Raw genomic sequence first — 17,228 nt, 5'->3', positions numbered from 1 at the left:
ATAAAGTATACACCAATGTGGTTTATTGTGGGGAAATGTGGGGAAAGAATGGGGTGGCTTCTGGAAAGTTATGCAAAGATTGTATGCTAATATACACGTGATTGCTTCTTTTCTCTTCCCCCCTCCTCCCCCAAAATTGGTAGGCAGCGGGCAGAAACAGACATTGTGGTGAACCAAATGAAGAACTCAAAACGAACTGACAGTATTGTCTGTTGCTCAATAGGAGGAGTAAATCGCAGTTTCTGGTGTGATAAGAGAAAAGCTTTCTTAATAAAAAGTGTTGGGTGAGGAAATGTATCCGTTCCACTTCTTCCCACTTTCATAGTCTTTTAATCTCAAATTCTTTCTGTCTTGTTTATGAAGAAACATGGGAGGGAGAAACACGTTGCTTTTAAGGAAAACCAATAAATAAACAAACCTTTACACTCTTAGCCAACTGCACTAACTGAACATAATAGCTGAGTTCTTAAGATCCCAGTGTTTTAAAGGGGAGAGCACTCAGTGAGAAATGACCACCAATCTAATTCAGACTTTTAAGCATGGTTGATTACCCCGGCATTCAGAGATTCATTTAAAAGCTAAGCTGGAACTGGGCAGCTTTTTCTCTATATCAGCCACAATGATCGGGTTAGAAATACCATGTTCTCAGAACCTCGGAGGGATCCAATTCATCACAGCAGTTCAGTTAGGAAAAAAAAAGTGAGATAATAACAGAATAATTTCTGATACTAAGGGAGTCACTTGTTAAGTGAATTTGGCCCCATTTTACATCCTTTCTTATCATGCTTGTTAAGTGAATCACTCAGTGATGGGATTCACATTTTTTTTACTACCGATTCTGTGGGCGTGGCTTGGTGGGTATGGCTTGGTGGGCGTGGCAGGGGAGAGATAGTATAAAATCCCCATTCCCTCCCCACCCTAATAACCTGCTTTCCAGCTCCGTTCTCCTGTGCAGGGCAACCAAAGAAGTCCCAGCCGATCAGCTGGGACTCAACGGGAGGCAGAGAATAGATGGGGGCGGGGCCAGTCAGAGGTGGTATTTCCTGGTTCTCCAAACTACTCAAAATTTCTGCTACCGGTTCTCCAGAACTGGTCAGAACCTGCTGAATGCTACCTCTGATTTGACCCATCCCTATATTCTGAACAAAAGGAGGCTGTGGAACATGTGAACCAAAGCCCCTTTTAATCATCTTGGATCCAAGTTACACACCACCATTAATGTTTTGCTACCATTGGACATGCTTTGAACAAATGCAGAGATGGAAGATTCATTAATTCAAAGGGCTCCTTTGAAACACAGCATAGTTGTACCGATCGCTGTTCTATATTCCTGTGGTTTCTTGTGTATAGCAAGAACAGAAAATATTAAATGGACTAAATCTTTCAAGACCACCAATTTATTTTTTTAAAGGCTTCAGCTCAAAAGATCTTTTCTGTCCTCTTAAGAGATTTCAGAACTCAACTCACCAGGAACGCTAAACATTCAAATGGTCCTGTCAATATTGCTTTCTTCCGTATTTTGTTTTTAAAGTTATTTTTACATCTTTTCTAATATTAGTTCTTTTTTTAAAAAAATGTGATCAAACATACATTTCTAGGTTAGCATTGCCTCCAAATGAATGTGGGTTTCCTGTTTCAGAACTCTTCATTATTGAGACTTCTGGGAATTGAGATACACAAATGTTAGGGTTATTTGAGTTAGGGAAGGCTAAAGTGGCCTAGTGGTTAAGACACTGGGCCTGAGGACCAGAAGGTGGGCAGTTCAAGACCCAAGCATGGTGTGATGGGGTGAGCTTTCTGTCCTTGGCCCAGCTCCTGCCAACCTAGCAGTTCAGAAACATGCAAATGTGAGGAGATAAGTAACTACTTTGGTGGGAAAATAATAGCATTTCGTATGCCTCGGCGAATAGTTGCATTGGCCACTGAAGCGTCTTTTGACAATGCTAGTTCCCTCACCTGGGAAATAGTGATGAGCATCGCCCCCTAGAGTTGGACATGACTGGACAGAGGAAATCTTCACCTTTTTCAAATGAGAAATTGGAGAGATTGAAGAAAATCTTCTTTGGACCACCGTGCTTTATACCAGAGGTCTCCAAACTTGACAACTTTAAGACTTGGGGACTTTAACTCCCAGAATTCTCCAGCCAGCTATGCTAACTATATATCTATAGCTATGCTGGCTGGAGAATTCTGGGAGTTAAAATCCCCAAGCCTTAAGGTTGCCAAGCCTGGGGACCCTTACTTTATACCTTCTAAACAAATCCCTCAAATGTTGCAAGTGTGGTATATATAATTTTTCTACAATGGTCATTCAGTTCTGAACTTTGTGATGTAGTTTTTCAATCAAGGGATACATTTAATGACACACTAGAGAAAATGGCATTTGAAAGGTCAAGTATCGGATAAATTATTTTGCAAAAACATATACAGTAAGAAAAACTCTATATAAAATATGTGTATGAGGAAACTTGTCTCGAAAAAGCCTATATGAAAAGGACTGCAGACAAAACGACATAAAAAATTCATGATGACATTTAATTAAAAAAAAATGCTCAGATGGATGCAAAAACACAAAAAGACGTGAAACAAATGTAGGCTATGAAAGGAAAACGCATCGAAAGCCAGATAGATTTTCCCATTCTTAGTAAGTTCTACTAGCTATTGAGTTACCTAGAAGCCTTGAGAAGAGAAAGCCAGGCAAGCGATATAGTTAGATATCAAGAGAACTTCTGAGCTGTCAACCAAAAGAACAGATTGTCCTGCTAGAGGTTTGGACGGTCATCTCAGAGACATTTTAGTGAATCCTGCACTGAGCCAGCAATTGGACTAGAAAAACTTCCAGGAATAGTTCTGTGATTCTGTAAAATAGAACTTCAGAAATGCCATTTCAAGGAAATCCATAAAAACCCGGAACATAATAAAGTTGGAAGGGAACTTGGAGGTCTTCTAGCCTAACCTCCAACTCAGGACTGTGCACCAGGGGTGTCAAACTCACGGCGGCACATTGTTGTCATGTGACACATCTTGACTTTTTTTCCCCCTCGCTAAAATTAGGGTGGGCGTGGCTAATGTGCAACATCTTTTTTGAAACCCTTTTTGTAATGTGATGAGCAAAACTGGATGCAGGATTCAGCGGTGGGATTCAAATTGTTTTACCACTGGTTTGGTGGGCGTGGCTTGGTGGGCGCCAGCTCACAGCTTTTCCCACCATCAGCTGAGACCTGGAGCGCCAATCAGCTGAGAGAATAAAGAAGAGAAAAGCGCAGGGGAGGGTCAATCCTGCGCTTTTCTCTTCTTTTTCCTCTCAGCTGATTGTCGTTTTTGTTTTGTTTTTTACTACTGGTTTGGCCAAACCAGTCTGAACCAGTAACATACCACCGCTGGTACTAATACTTCACAAGATTTTGATTCTATGCCTCTGTTTATACAAACAAGGATTGTATTCGCTTTTTTGACCGTGGCAAAAAAAAGGTCTGGATTTCTATACCGAACGGCGCTTGGATAATATAATTCCAGCCAATGTTGTAGATTTGGCTTGGGAGGACAATGAGTTTTAGTCCTTATATTTTTTTAAAAAAGGTAAGTTGATTCTAACTCTCAGAAGACATTTCCAGAATGAAGGTGGAGTGGGTTGGAAGACTGGTTATTCCATCTTCTTTCCCTGCCTTGCCACACACCTGCATCCATCTTTACATTTATGATTGCTCTACATCCAAAATTCTCTTGCAAGAAATTTCTGCAGGGATGTTTATAAAATCTCATGATGGGAATTACAAAGTAATGATGTTGTCAGGTGTATGAATTTAATGAGTGTTGATTTCTGTACTTTAAAAAAAAATTCCTGAAAATTGTGTGTATGTACAGTAGATGGGTAGGGATGGGTGGATCATTGATGTTGATGCTCTTGGGTTTTTCCTATAAAAAAATCCTTATTTTTTTTAAAATCTCAGCCCCTTTTATGTGTAAAATCAAATCTTTGTGTACCACTTAACATTTTAGGGCGAATATTTTCTTTAATTTCCTATAATTATAAACTCCATTTAAAGGAGGTTGTGTGGAACCCAAGGATTCTAGAGAGCTAACATACAACTGCACATCATAAAAAAAAAAAGAATCTGGTTTGTGTGTGTACCACAATACACTGAGATGATCTGAATCATCCAAAAGGAAACAAACAAACATGAAAATAATATATGAATAGAAATAGGAATAGAATGGAATGGAATGGAATAGAACAACAGAGTTGGAAGGGACCTTGGAGGTCTTCTAGTCCAACCCCCTATATAATTTCAGACCAATGGCTTAAAAATGTTCAGTGTTGGAGAATTCACAACTTCTGGAGGCAAGTTGTTCCACTGATTAACTGTTCTGTCAGGAAACTTCTTCTTAGTTCTAGGTTACTTCTCTCCTTGGTTAGTTTCCATCCATTGCTTCTTGTCCTGCCCTCAGGTGCTTTGGAGAATAGCTTGACTCCCTCTTCTTTGGGGCGGCCCCTGAGATATTGGAAGACTTCTATTTCCTTAAACTAGGCATAGCCAATTCCAGCAACCGTACTTTATATGTTTTAGTCTCCAGTCCCCTAATCATCTTTGTGGAGTCAATGTAGTTGTTCAGTCATAAAATCTGCATTTCCCTCTGCAGCCTGTAACCTGCAGATTGGGAGTTCAGCTTTAAAAGGAAATATTAGAGCAGGGGCCTCTAAATTCTATTCCCAATTTGTGAAGAAAGGAATTGGGGGGTCTCCAAGGCAAGGATAAATTTTCAAAATGTGAATTGAGATAGTAGCATGCAAATTTGAGGTGGGCAGGGGTGCCGTGCATTTTTTAAATCTAATCAGGTTCGTGCAGAAAAAATGGGGGTAGGTAGAAATTCATTTTGGGATGTGCTCCTCATTTTGCTTATGCAAGCCTACTTATGATTTGGAAACTCATGTCATGGCTGAATTTTGCTTTTTTATTACTATATCAAAAGCTCAGAGGGGACACAGATGGTTATTTAAGTCAATGGTGAAAACTTGACTGTTCAATAACTCTGAGGAAGGAAGGAAGGAAGGAAGGAAGGAAGGGAGGGAGGGAGGGAGGGAGGGAGGAAGGAAGGAAGGAAGGAAGGAAGGAAGGAAGGAAGGAAGGAAGGAAGGAAGGAAGGAGAGAGAGAAAGAAAGAGTAACAAAGAGAGAGAGAGGGAGAGGGAAAGAGAGAAAGAGAAAGAAAGAAAGAAAGAAAGAAAGAAAGAAAGAAAGAAAGAAAGAAAGAAAGGAAGGAAGGAAGGAAGGAAGGAAGGAAGGAAGGAAGGAAGGAAGGAAGGAAGGAAGGAAGGAAGGAAGACAGACTACAGTTGTTAATCAATAATGCACTGGCCAAGGAAAGAAGTAATACTCAGGAAAGAAAGGAGGGAGGGAAGGAGGAAGGAAGGAAGGAAGGAAGGAAGGAAGGAAGGAAGGAAGGAAGGAAGGAAGGAAGGAAGGAAGGAAGGAAGGAAGGAAGGAAGGAAAATATATCACCTCACATTGCTCAAATATACTCTGAGCAGGAGAGCCAGAGTATTGATTTATAATAAATGAACGAGTTGTTAATAATGAAAACACTTACACTGTGTTCTGGCAATAGCCACTGCAAAGTATGTCTTAACCATTTTGCAACAAATCTTCCATATCTATAATGATTACTTCAGACCTTGCAAGCTTGCACTTATTTTTGCCAATGAACAAGCCATGCACAGGAATATATATGAAAGTTTCATGATGATTGCGAAGCACATTATGACGTGTTCTTAGGAGTAAAACCTCCCCACCAACCACCACCACCTCTCAAGTCATGGCAGGGATGTTCCTAAAAGAATGCCAGGAATGTAAGCCAGATGTATATTCCCCTAGCAAAGTCTCCAAAGTTATAGCAATAGCCTTATATGCTTCTTCACAGTGCTTTACAGCCCTCACTAAGCAATTTTACAGAGTCAGCATATTACCCCCCAACAACCTCGAAAGGATGGCAGATGGAGTCAACCTTGAGCCAGCCAGGATCAAATTGCTGACAGTTGGCAGAATTAACCTGCAATACTGCATTCTAACCACTGCGTCACCATGGCTCCTATGTAGGAGTTATGAAAGTCATCTAGCTGTCCACTTAAAAGGTAGGCACCTGTACTGTGCAGGGGTGTCAAACTCAAAGTCCCATGGGCTGGATCCGGCCTGTGGGGTGCTTAGATCTGGCTCGTGGGGCCACCCTGGAAATCCACACCCATGCCAGCTTAATGAAGGGGGGGGGAAGTCCCAATATGTCACGTGATGCCGCCGTGATGACATGAGTTTGACACCCCTGAGATAAAGGTTTTCCTATTGGTCATGACTGATTTAAGTGCACGGTGCTCATCTCTGTTTTTTGGTCGTGTGGCCAGCCTGGCTATACACTAAAAGGGCACGGAACATTGTTACCTTCCCATGGTACCTATTTATCTACTCTCATTTGCATGCTTTTGAACTGGTAGATGGGCAGGAGCTGAAGCCAGTATCAGGAGCTCAACCCATTACATGGAACTCAGGTCTCAAACACGGGCTATCAGCTCTCCAGCTCTCCAGCTCAGCATCTTCAACTGCTGAGTCGTTGTGCCCCCAAATAACATCTAAATAACATCAATTCATGCTTTCTCAGATTCATTTTACTCCTTTCATTCATAATTATGCCTATAACTTCACTTCCACACACCTGTTCATTAATTCCTTTGCACAAGTTCAGAGAGCATTATTAAATTCTCTTGCATCCATTCTTGTTTTAGCCTGACAAACATACGACATACCTGTTTTCTTTCATTTCATTGGTTAATTTGTGTTCTTTACCATTTTATCCTCTTATCTTCCAAGCTGCAATCTTCTACAGTATATATACCATGTTCATCCCCAATCAGCCTATAAATATTGACCTCTGCTTCCCAGTGAAATTGAATTTTTAACAGGTAACTCAGACCCCTAAATTTAGTAGTGTGCTACATTCCCTACTAACCATAAGGACTGTATTGTTCATTGGGGACAGGTTTTTATCCTGTGTGCCATAAGCACTATGTATTTAGCTGGAGGTTAAAGTATATGAAGAACAGTTTGTAGGAATTGGGTATGTCCAGTTTTAAGAAAAGAAAGGTTGGGAGTGACATGATACCTAAGGCTATCATATTGGGATGCCAGGAGTGTTTCAATATCTAAGAGGCTGCCATGAAGAGTGGGGGGGGGGGGAATCAACCCATTCTCCAAAGCACTTTAAGGCAGGATAAGAAGCAAGAAACTAATCAGGGAGAGATACAACCTAGAACTAAGGAGAAATTTCCTGACAGAACAATTAATCAGTGGCCTCTCCATAAGTTGTGGGTGCTCCATCACTGGAGAGTTTTAAGAAGAGATTGGACAGCCATTTTTCTGAAATGATGTAGGATCTCCTGTTTGAGCTGGGGTTCGGACTAGGAGACCTCCAAGACCCTTTCCAATTCTGTTATTCTGTTATTCCATGCAAGCTAAGGGTTTCTGATCTAGAGTCTGTCTACAAGCCAACATATGTTACCTAAATCCTACCAGCCGGAAAACAGATGCAATGTAGTGACACATTCAGGGTATGCATACAAATGCTCACAAAAATAAATACCTAGGGATTTTCTGCTTAGGGGCATTACAAAACCCATTATGTAGGGTCTTGGAACAAATAAAATGCACTCTCAACCCAAAATAGGCCTATAGATCCTCATTTGTTGCTGAGGAAGAAAAAAGAATCCATTCCACGGATGAATTTTCCATTGCCCCAAGCTGGAAAGGATGAATTTGAAATGCCAGCATCTCATACGCTGATATCAACAACATATATTCAGACTGATATACATATTCGTTTTTCCTTTATAGCCACTGTGTGTGTATAATCCCATTGCAATTTATAATTCTGAGCAGGTGGAAGTAAATTATTTATAAACAACAAGAGCGGAAAGAGGTTGCTTCCTGCCTTGAGGGTGGGTTTATCAGCAATGCTAGTCCATTCCCTCTTTCCCTCAACTTTGAAGCTTTCTACACTGAACCACCTCCAGGTCAACCAGTTTTGTGAAAGGTGGCACGGGAAGAAGATTGAGGTGTCCCACAGGAGATAACACCAGATGCTTGAGGTGTAAGTTAGAAGATAGCATTGGGGATTTGGAATGTCAGTCCGGGGCTCTGAAGACTTCAGCTGTCAGAAGATAGTCAGAAAGCTAGGTGTTTCAGATGGAGGATGGCACTGGACACTTGAGGTGTCTCTCAAGAGCTGACACTAGAAGTTAGAGGTTTCAGTCAAATGATGGCATTGGTGACTTGGGATGTTGGTTACCATTCCATGGAAGCTCCTGAAATTATTCTCTGAGGCTCAAGGGGAAGAATCTTGGAAACAGAAGGTCCTTGTAAATCCAGAGCTTTGGAGAAATGAAGGGCATCTTGAGAAGTGCTGTCTTATTGCTTAGAGATAAATGACAGTGATGCCTACCAGAGATTTATATTGCTATTACTGGTAGTCATTTTATTCTTTCAAGCATTCTTACTTCCATTCCAGAACGGAGAGAATTCTTTTCAATAGAGACGTACAGATTCCTTTTCTTAATTTTTTTTCCCGGCCTTTCTCTTAACTTTCTCTTCGAATGTTTTGACCTTGAAGATGGGTTACTATTAATTGTAGACACAATTGATATCTGTGTCCTGAAAAACCTGAGCTCCCAACTTTGTAATTAACCCATTTTCTGAGTTTGTTCAGTATTAATCATAAGCTGACCAAAATTTCAAAAGTTAAACCCCAAAGATCCAATCCAGGCTAACACTAATTAATCATAGGTTGTTGTGCCATTGAAACTATTTGGATGTTAATGGACCTGGTTAAAATGTTATATTAACATATCCATGTAAATAAACTAGAAGCTGAATCCTTTTTGGGTGTGGGTGTGCAACAATACAATGAGATGGGCTACATTTTCTAGCCCTCCTTGAGAACTATGTTATAAAAATAAATATTTACCCTTATGCAAATTTCCTTATAACTGATTCTGAGGTTTATTGTAATGGAAAAGAACACATGTATGGTTTTTTAAAGTAACAAATAGATGTATTTATGGGAATATCAGAGGTTGTTCACCATCAAAGCATGGGCTTCTACATGTTTCTTTTTCTTGGTACAAAGCTAAAAATGTAACTTGAGTGAATGAGTGATGTATTATGTAGCTCAGCTAGGTGAGAAATTATCTCCACACTGAATGATCATGCTGAAAATTCAGTTCTTGATTTTATAAGAGGTGAAGCAAGCCATGGAAACATCTTCAGACCGATTGACTAAGAGAGCAATAACCACAGCCATATCCATATGCAGGAAGGAGAACCCTGATATAAGAAAGAGGACCAAGATATAAAACAAAGAACATGTGGGAACTTCATGCAAACATATCTAGAGAGCAAAATGATTGGTTTGGGGGTTGTTCTGCTTTAAATTTCAGCCTGTGTGGGTTACAGGGTAGTGGCAAGAACTGTGTGATGGTTGTGAGAATGGGCAAGAGTTAACTAGCTGTCAGGATTCCGGCAGTTACCCCAATTAAATCATGAGTCTTGAGTCAAAAACTTCCAAAACTTCAGAAGGATTTATTGGGAGTTAACATGTCCGGCACTGGAGATATAATTCATTGCCACCCTTAACCCTGCTTTCCCCCTCCCCAGGTGTATCATAATTCATATTCTCCAATGAGACACATCCATAGCCAAAAGTCATCTATCCTGTTCTCCAGTTAGAATTTTGTGTAGCAGAAACTTCAGTCACCTAGTGATTATCTTTGAGAACTATTTTTGGAATGCATTTTCGATTTGCAAGCTGCCATACTGCTCTTTCAAACCCTTTTCACCCATCCCTTTCTGTTGGCAACTCTAAAAAGACCATAGAAATACTTTGTGAGTTGACATCTCACTCAATAGCCTTCTCTGTTGATAGTGAAAGCAAAAGATGTTTAGCCTAGAAAAGGTAGTCAGTCACCTTTGAGTTGAACTCAGTTTCCCATCATTGTACTGATGTAACCGTATAGGTAGCAATGAAGAAATCATTTGCTGCCGTCTTCTGCTGGGATGTGTTTCTTTGTCCCACCTTACAGATGGTCTAATCTACTGAGATCTTCCATACACACATTAACACCAAAACTGATCCTGCTTTGCTTCTGACAAGGTGACTCAAGTGCCTTTACTTCATTTGAGAAGATAAAAGAAAGGATAATTGAGTTGACTTCTGCTTTTGGGAACTTCACAGACAGATCCACGTTGCTCTCTTGGACGCTTGAATTTTTTTTCTCATTTGGGGGGGATCTTTTTATTTATTTACTTTTTATTTATTTGAAAGACACTTTCCTAATCAATGAAAGACTACAAAGTCTTTTATTAAAGACTGAAGTCCATTTATGGATTAAATTACAAAAGCAGAACTTGATGATAAAGCAGTTTAGTGTTTAAACAAGAAGAGAGAATGGAAAATTTAAATAGCATTTACAGACTAAGAAATGTTCTTCAGAACAACAGCATTGGATGGGACCTTGGAGATCTTCTAGTCCAACCCCCTCTTAGGCAGGAAACCCTATACCATTTCAGACAAAAGATTGTCCAATCTCTTCTTTAAAATTTCCAGTGTTGGAAAATTCACAAGTTCTGAAGGCAAGTCATAATCATTCCACTGATTAATTGTTCTAGCTGTCAGGAAATAAATGATTAATAGATCCATGAGGAAAGTGAAGAGCAGGATTGCATCTGCTCAGAATTGGAAAAGTGATAAAATTCTGGCAGAGGGAACAGTGATTGAGAAAATATTTGAATGTGCAGAGATGAATAGATTAACACTGGCAATGAAAGAAAAAGAAGAAACCAAATATTATATGATATGGGATACATTTTATCAAAGGTTGGAAAATAAAACAAGCTCAAACTGAGCAGATAAATACATAGAGAAATAAGTGCATATTGATATAGAGATAACAAATGTAAGAGAGAATGATTTACAAAGGAAAGTGATTGTGGTTATATTGGTAAGAAAAGTACTAAACTATCATTGTTAGCACAAGATATATGTATCCAGTCGATGCACTGTTTAAAGGAAAGATGGATTTATTGCAAATATATTTTAAAAATTGGAAAAAAACAAGAAAATTGAAGAGCAAAAATGGACTGTGTTTTTTTAAAAGTTGGATGTTTCGTTTTGTGCTTGCCGTTTATGTTTTTGTACTGTATATAGCAGTAGCACTTAGACTTATATACCGCTTCACTTCAGCCCTCTCTAAGCAGTTTACAGAGTCAGCATGTTGCTCCCAACATTCTGGGTCCTCATTTTACCCACCTCGGAAGGATGGAAGGCTGAATCAACCTTGAGCTGGGGAGGATTGAACCCCTGGCAGTTGGCAGAATTAATACTGCATTCTAACCACCGCACCACTGCAAGCTCTTTTGTTTATGTAGTCTGATTCTCTAACGTCTATTTTATGAATAGACTTTTAGTAAAATTTATATAGCTGTATAATGTCTGTATAAGGACCTGACTTTGTGGAGCTATAATCAAATGAAGAAAAAATAAATGAAGATGAAATGGAGAGGGCCCTTTCTTTAGAGGGGCAAAACAAAGAGAGATGTCAACTATTTTATAATGTAACCCAAATATCATTGGCTGGATATGGATCCTTCAACTTGCCTTAACACAGTCAAAGTGCTCTGAGTTGTGTTAAAAAATTGGAAACAAACAGTTATTTATGTTGATTCCCAGGTGGCTCGCTACTATCATCCTTCAGATCTACCAATCTGGTGCTTCCCATAGATAACTGCAGCAACATCTTTATACTAAAAGGTTGTTAAGGAAATGATACCATAGGTGGCAGGGAAGTTATAGATGGGGTGGGAAAATTAACAGAATGCAGCTTAAAAGGAAAGACAAAGTGATAAGTTTAGAGAAGATAAGAAGGAAAAAGGAAAGGAAATAAATCAAAGAGACTTTCCATTTTATTGCAGGTAGTCCTCAACTTATGACTGCTTGTTTAATGATGGTTCATAGTTAGGACGGCCTTGGAAGGGGTGAAGGTGACTTAGGAGCAGGGATGCAATTCAACTGGTGTAACAACCGGTTCGGTGAACGCGTGGTTTGCACGCAGGCGGAACATTTGCGACTGACCTTCTCTAGCAATCCCTGTGTGTTAAATAGCTGGTGTGTGGCAATCCACTGTGCCACGTGGATCAGCTGAGCTTGAAAACTGGGATAGAAAGCACAGACTAGAGCTGGGGCAGGTGGGTGGACCTAACAGCTGATCGTCAGAGCAAACAATTAGCTCACAGCAGCTGATCCTTGGAGCTACCGGTTCATCTGAACTGGTCCAAAGCAATAAAATCCCACCCCTGCTTAGGGAGCCGTCCTTGAAATTATGAACATTGCACCACTCCCTGCACTCTTGTGATCACAATTTGGATGCCTGGCAACAGATTCATGTTTATGAAGGTTTCAGGATCTTGTGATCATGTGATCATGGTTCCTGATCTTCCCAGCCAGTGTCTGATAAGCAAAGTCAATTGCGGAAGCCAGATTTTCTTAATGACCGCATGATTCATTTAATAATTAATTTGTTTGATGACTGCAGTAAAATTGGTCATAAAATCGGGTCCAGTCACTTGATGGCTCGCTTAACAGCCACATCACTCATCCAATTGTGATCATAAATTGAGGACTACCTCTAATTCAGATGAGGGGATTTTCAATACTAAAGAGGAAACAAACTGATGCAGAAAGGCCAGGTATCTGTTGCAAAATGGTTCAACACCATGACCACCAACACAGGGTTACTCTACCCTAAATGGTCCAGAAAATGGCCAATTTTCATGGAACTAGAAAAGAACAGTTTGGGATTTATGGGGTCCTTGGAATTATCTGAGCTTAATGGTTTTCTTGCAGACATTTCATTACAAAACTAGGTAACATCATCAGTGCACCAAAGACCAAAGTCAGGCTGGCCATCACGGGAGGCTCATCCCATACGTGAGGGGGAGCTGGAGAACAGGGATGGGCCACACCTCCCGTGACAAACCTGACCCTGGGCGAACCAACCGTTGAATTATTTGAATCCCACCACTGCATAAATCTGATGCATGGATGGCAGAATCCAACTTTTCAAGGACCCTGGCCAGTTCCTCAGACGTAACTGGATTGAACTTGCCCAGATAAGTGGAGAAGTTTGGAATCATCTCTGCAGTCCAATTGTGGCATCTAAATGTCTTTTCAAAGGAAGAAGAAGGAGAAGGAGAAGATATCCAATCAGTCATGCCTGACTTTTGGTAATTCTATGGGCCAGGTCTCTTCATGTCTTCCAATCTTGCACTACTTCTTTGAGTTGTTCTATTCTCTGGCTGGTGTCAGCTTTGATGGTGTCGAGCCACCAAGTTCTTTGGGCAGCCTGAATTTCTTGACTGGCCACCCAAAGAGAGCCATTCAAGTTTGGATTCCTGTGAAGTCAGCTTAAATGCTTTCCGCCCAATGGCTGTGTTCACACAACCTATATAACATACTCTAGGTTTGAATGATAAACCAACCAATCAACCAAGCAGGTTTAGGAAACATTCTACAACAACAAAACAAAGTTCAATTGAACCAAGCTTTATCTGAATGTATCTGCTGAATATTTACTTGAACTAGTTAAGTGTGCCTAGAAAGAATCCCGTTACTATTGTAGTTCGAGCTTTAATGCCACCCAGGACGCAAAGGTTTCGTATGAAACACGAATGTATTCTCCAGCATTTATAAAAACCACTTTTTGCCAACAGAAAGGGGAGGATTTAAAAAGTACAGCTCAGTAAATATGGTTGCCTTTTGCATCACGGGTTTTTTATTACATTTTTTAAAAGTTCTATTAAAAATTAGCATTCATTCCTGTTGCTTTCCCCAGTGTTCATAGCTTTTGCCTGTGGCATATACGTTTCCTCAGAGCAAGATTTCTAACTTATGTTTCTCTGGTATTGTCTTTTTCATGTAAATATCTGCACTGCAGGTTCAGGCTTTGTAAAGCACACAATTCCCTGATCTAATCTCTCTTCCTCTCTCGTTTAGCATTTTCATACAGTATGCACTTTACATAAGCATTTTTTTTTTCAGGTGCCTTGTCACAAATAAATATTTGTGTTTCTTGTGTGCACATGTTAGTGCACATGTGTCTGTGTGTGTATTTTTGATGAGGATAAAGGGAACTCTCTTTGGAAGTTCTGTTTCAGGGTTTGAGATTCCAGTTCCTTCTTTATCCATGTGCTGTTCCTAGGAAACTCCTTGTGAAGCCAGAAATAAGTTCACTTGCAACAACAGAGGAAAGGAACCATGTCAAAGAGAGTCTTCTTAATTGGTTTGCTGCAAGTCTATCTGTGAATTTACTTTTACAGTTTTCAAGCTTATGTTTTTAACTCTGACTTGCAAGGACACACAGAGATGAATCATATTTACATACCACTCAAAGAAGAAGAGAAATTGTAACATACATTGTAACACCTCTTCTTCTTCTTCCTCCTCCTCCTCCTCCTCCTCCTCCTCCTCCTCCTCCTCCTCCTCCTCCTCCTCCTCCTCTTCTTCTTCTTCTTCTTCTTCTTCTTCTTCTTCTTCTTCTTCTTCTTCTTCTTCTTCTTCTTCTTCTTCTTCTTCTTCTTCTTCTTTTTCTTCTTCTAAAATGATATGCCCAGACAATACACTGTATTCAAAATACCTATATATAAATTTTTAAAAAACTTTACTTTAAAAAAAGAAGACTGCCAGCTGTCAGAAATGGTATACAATCTCCTGCTTGGGCAGAGGGTTGGACTAGATGACCTACAAAGTCCCTTCCAACTCTATTAATCTGTCTGATTGTCAAACAGAATCTGGGCATGTGATATCCAGCTTTTACATAACAGGAAGGATATTGGCAAGACCTTGGAAGCTGAGACATATGGATTACATTTGCAAAGTGTGTTTAACTTAATTGCTAAATTTGGACATTTTCTGGGTTTGCAGAGTGCATTAACTCTAACCTATATCACAATAAGCCAGAAAAACTTACCTGAGTAGAACTGAAGTCACTCTAATTGACCTGAGTAGATTAGTAGTACGAACATAATCTTCAGGGGACAGGAAAAAAAAGATGGATTTGTGCTTATCTACAGTTCGGTTTTCCTCAAGAGTAACAGGACATTCCCAGTTATAATAAAATTTTAATCATGAATAATGCTTCTGGTTCATTGAAGTGTAACTGTTGAATCTGAGTAGCTTTGTGCAAATATGATCATAAAAGCTCTGTCTATATAACTACTAAAACTTCATTGTGTTTGTCTGTTTAAACCCTCAAGTTGGCCCAAACGGTACATTATTCTATAACAATTTTTGAGCCAAGGCAACTAAAATCCACTAACTTAAACAATGTGTAAAAAAAACCACCAAAATCTTGGCCCCATTAATTAAAATGCGGAATTAATTTTTTTACCTTGTTAGATCAGTTTTGCTCACAAAGTTATGGCTGTTGAACAGCTCCATGGTCATGTGTTCATGATTAGCAAAGTCAATGGGGAAGCTAGCAGGAAATCGAAAGTTACTCCCACTCCCATGCTTTTTTGCCCGTCCATGTTTAAATAAATACAGGCAGTCTACAATTTACAACAGTTTGTTTAGTGACCATTTGAAGTTACAATGGCACTGAAAAACAGTGACTTATGACCATTTTTCACGCATATGACTGTTGCAGTATTCCCATGATATCCAGATGCTTGGCAACAAACTCATATTTATATGACATCAATCTTGCAAGTCTGAAAATCCAGCTCTCCCACTGCCTGATTTGCAGCCTGATAAGTTAGGAAGGGTCCCTTTGGAGCCTCTTTCTCCATCCCTTATGCAGCTGAGGACTATGCCTCCTCTTATCTGTCCATTTCCTAGGCAGCATTTTTTTTCACTCCTTCTCCCAAAGTCATTCTCACATGTCATTACAGTTCCTGTGCTTCCATGAAATCCAAGCCAAGGCATTAAAGAGGGATTCCTTCCCAGTGGGCATTTCCAATAGCAGTGTTACCATCACCTCCAAAGGGGAAGTCCTGCCTTTGAGAAAGGTTTCAAAAATAACCATATCCCAGAAAAAATGGGAAAGGGTGGGAAATTTTCAAAGAAAAATTTTCAAACGTCAGTTTGGCTCCAGTTTTGCCTAACTTAGAGAAGAGAAACAGTAAGGTGTGCTATTTGAGCCTCTATTGGAAAATCATCTTACACTGATTTATCAACTGACTGCAACAAGCTGGCTTGGTAGAGTGGTGGTTCAAAGTCCCCCAATTTTAATTCCGGGAAGGTTTATATATAATGTAGATGCATTGACATTCCTGGGAAACACAATAAAAAGAGTACAGTGTTTCATCTTTTCCAGAGATGTTCTTTTAAAATCTATCTTACCTTAACTTTTCCTTCCTTCCTTCCTTCCTTCCTTCCTTCCTTCCTTCCTTCCTTCCTTCCTTCCTTCCTTCCTCTCTTCTTCCTCCCTCCCTGTCATTCTATCCCATCCTTCCTCTTTCTTTCTCCTTCCTTCCTCCCTTCCTTCTTTCCTCTTCTTCCTCTCTCCCTATCATTCTACCCCTTCCTTCCTCTCTCTCTCTCTCTCTCCTTCTTTCTTTCTTTCTTTCTTTCTTTCTTTCTTTCTTTCTTTCTTTCTTTCTTTCTTTCTTTCTTTCTTTCTTTCTTTCTTTCTTCTTTTCTTCCTTCCTTCCTTCCTTCCTTTCTTTTTCCTCTCTTCTTCCTCCCTGTCTGTAATTCTATCCTTTCCTTCCTCTTTCTTTCTTTATTTCTTCCCTTCCTTCCTTCTTCCTCCCTCCCTGTCATTCTATCCCTCCCTCCCTTCTATAACATGCTGACTCACTCATTTGTTAGGAGGACTTGACAACAGCAATTAGTGAACTGCTGTGTTTGAGGCACCAATGAAATTCCTATCCGGATTCCAAATTAGAGCCAGCAACAATCTGGCAGGACTCCTTCATGGGTCAGGGCTCATGCGTTAGTATTCCCCACCTTACTGGCATCAGAAAGAGAAGTAGTAGAGACTGGGCAATTAGTCTCTCTTGGTCAATTTCAACTTAATTACCACAATGTTTTCAGGCAAGAAGAGCAAATCGGGCTAATTAGAAATGACCCTGTTTTGGGGAGGGAGTCTTCCTCCTTCATCTTAAAGGACATAACAAATAAATTCAATTGACA

Source organism: Pseudonaja textilis, chromosome 1 (assembly GCF_049901715.1).
Source record: "Pseudonaja textilis isolate UNSWEBS1 chromosome 1, rPseTex1.2, whole genome shotgun sequence".
In the NCBI taxonomy this organism is placed as follows: domain Eukaryota; kingdom Metazoa; phylum Chordata; class Lepidosauria; order Squamata; family Elapidae; genus Pseudonaja; species Pseudonaja textilis.
This window is presented reverse-complemented; position numbering follows the sequence as displayed.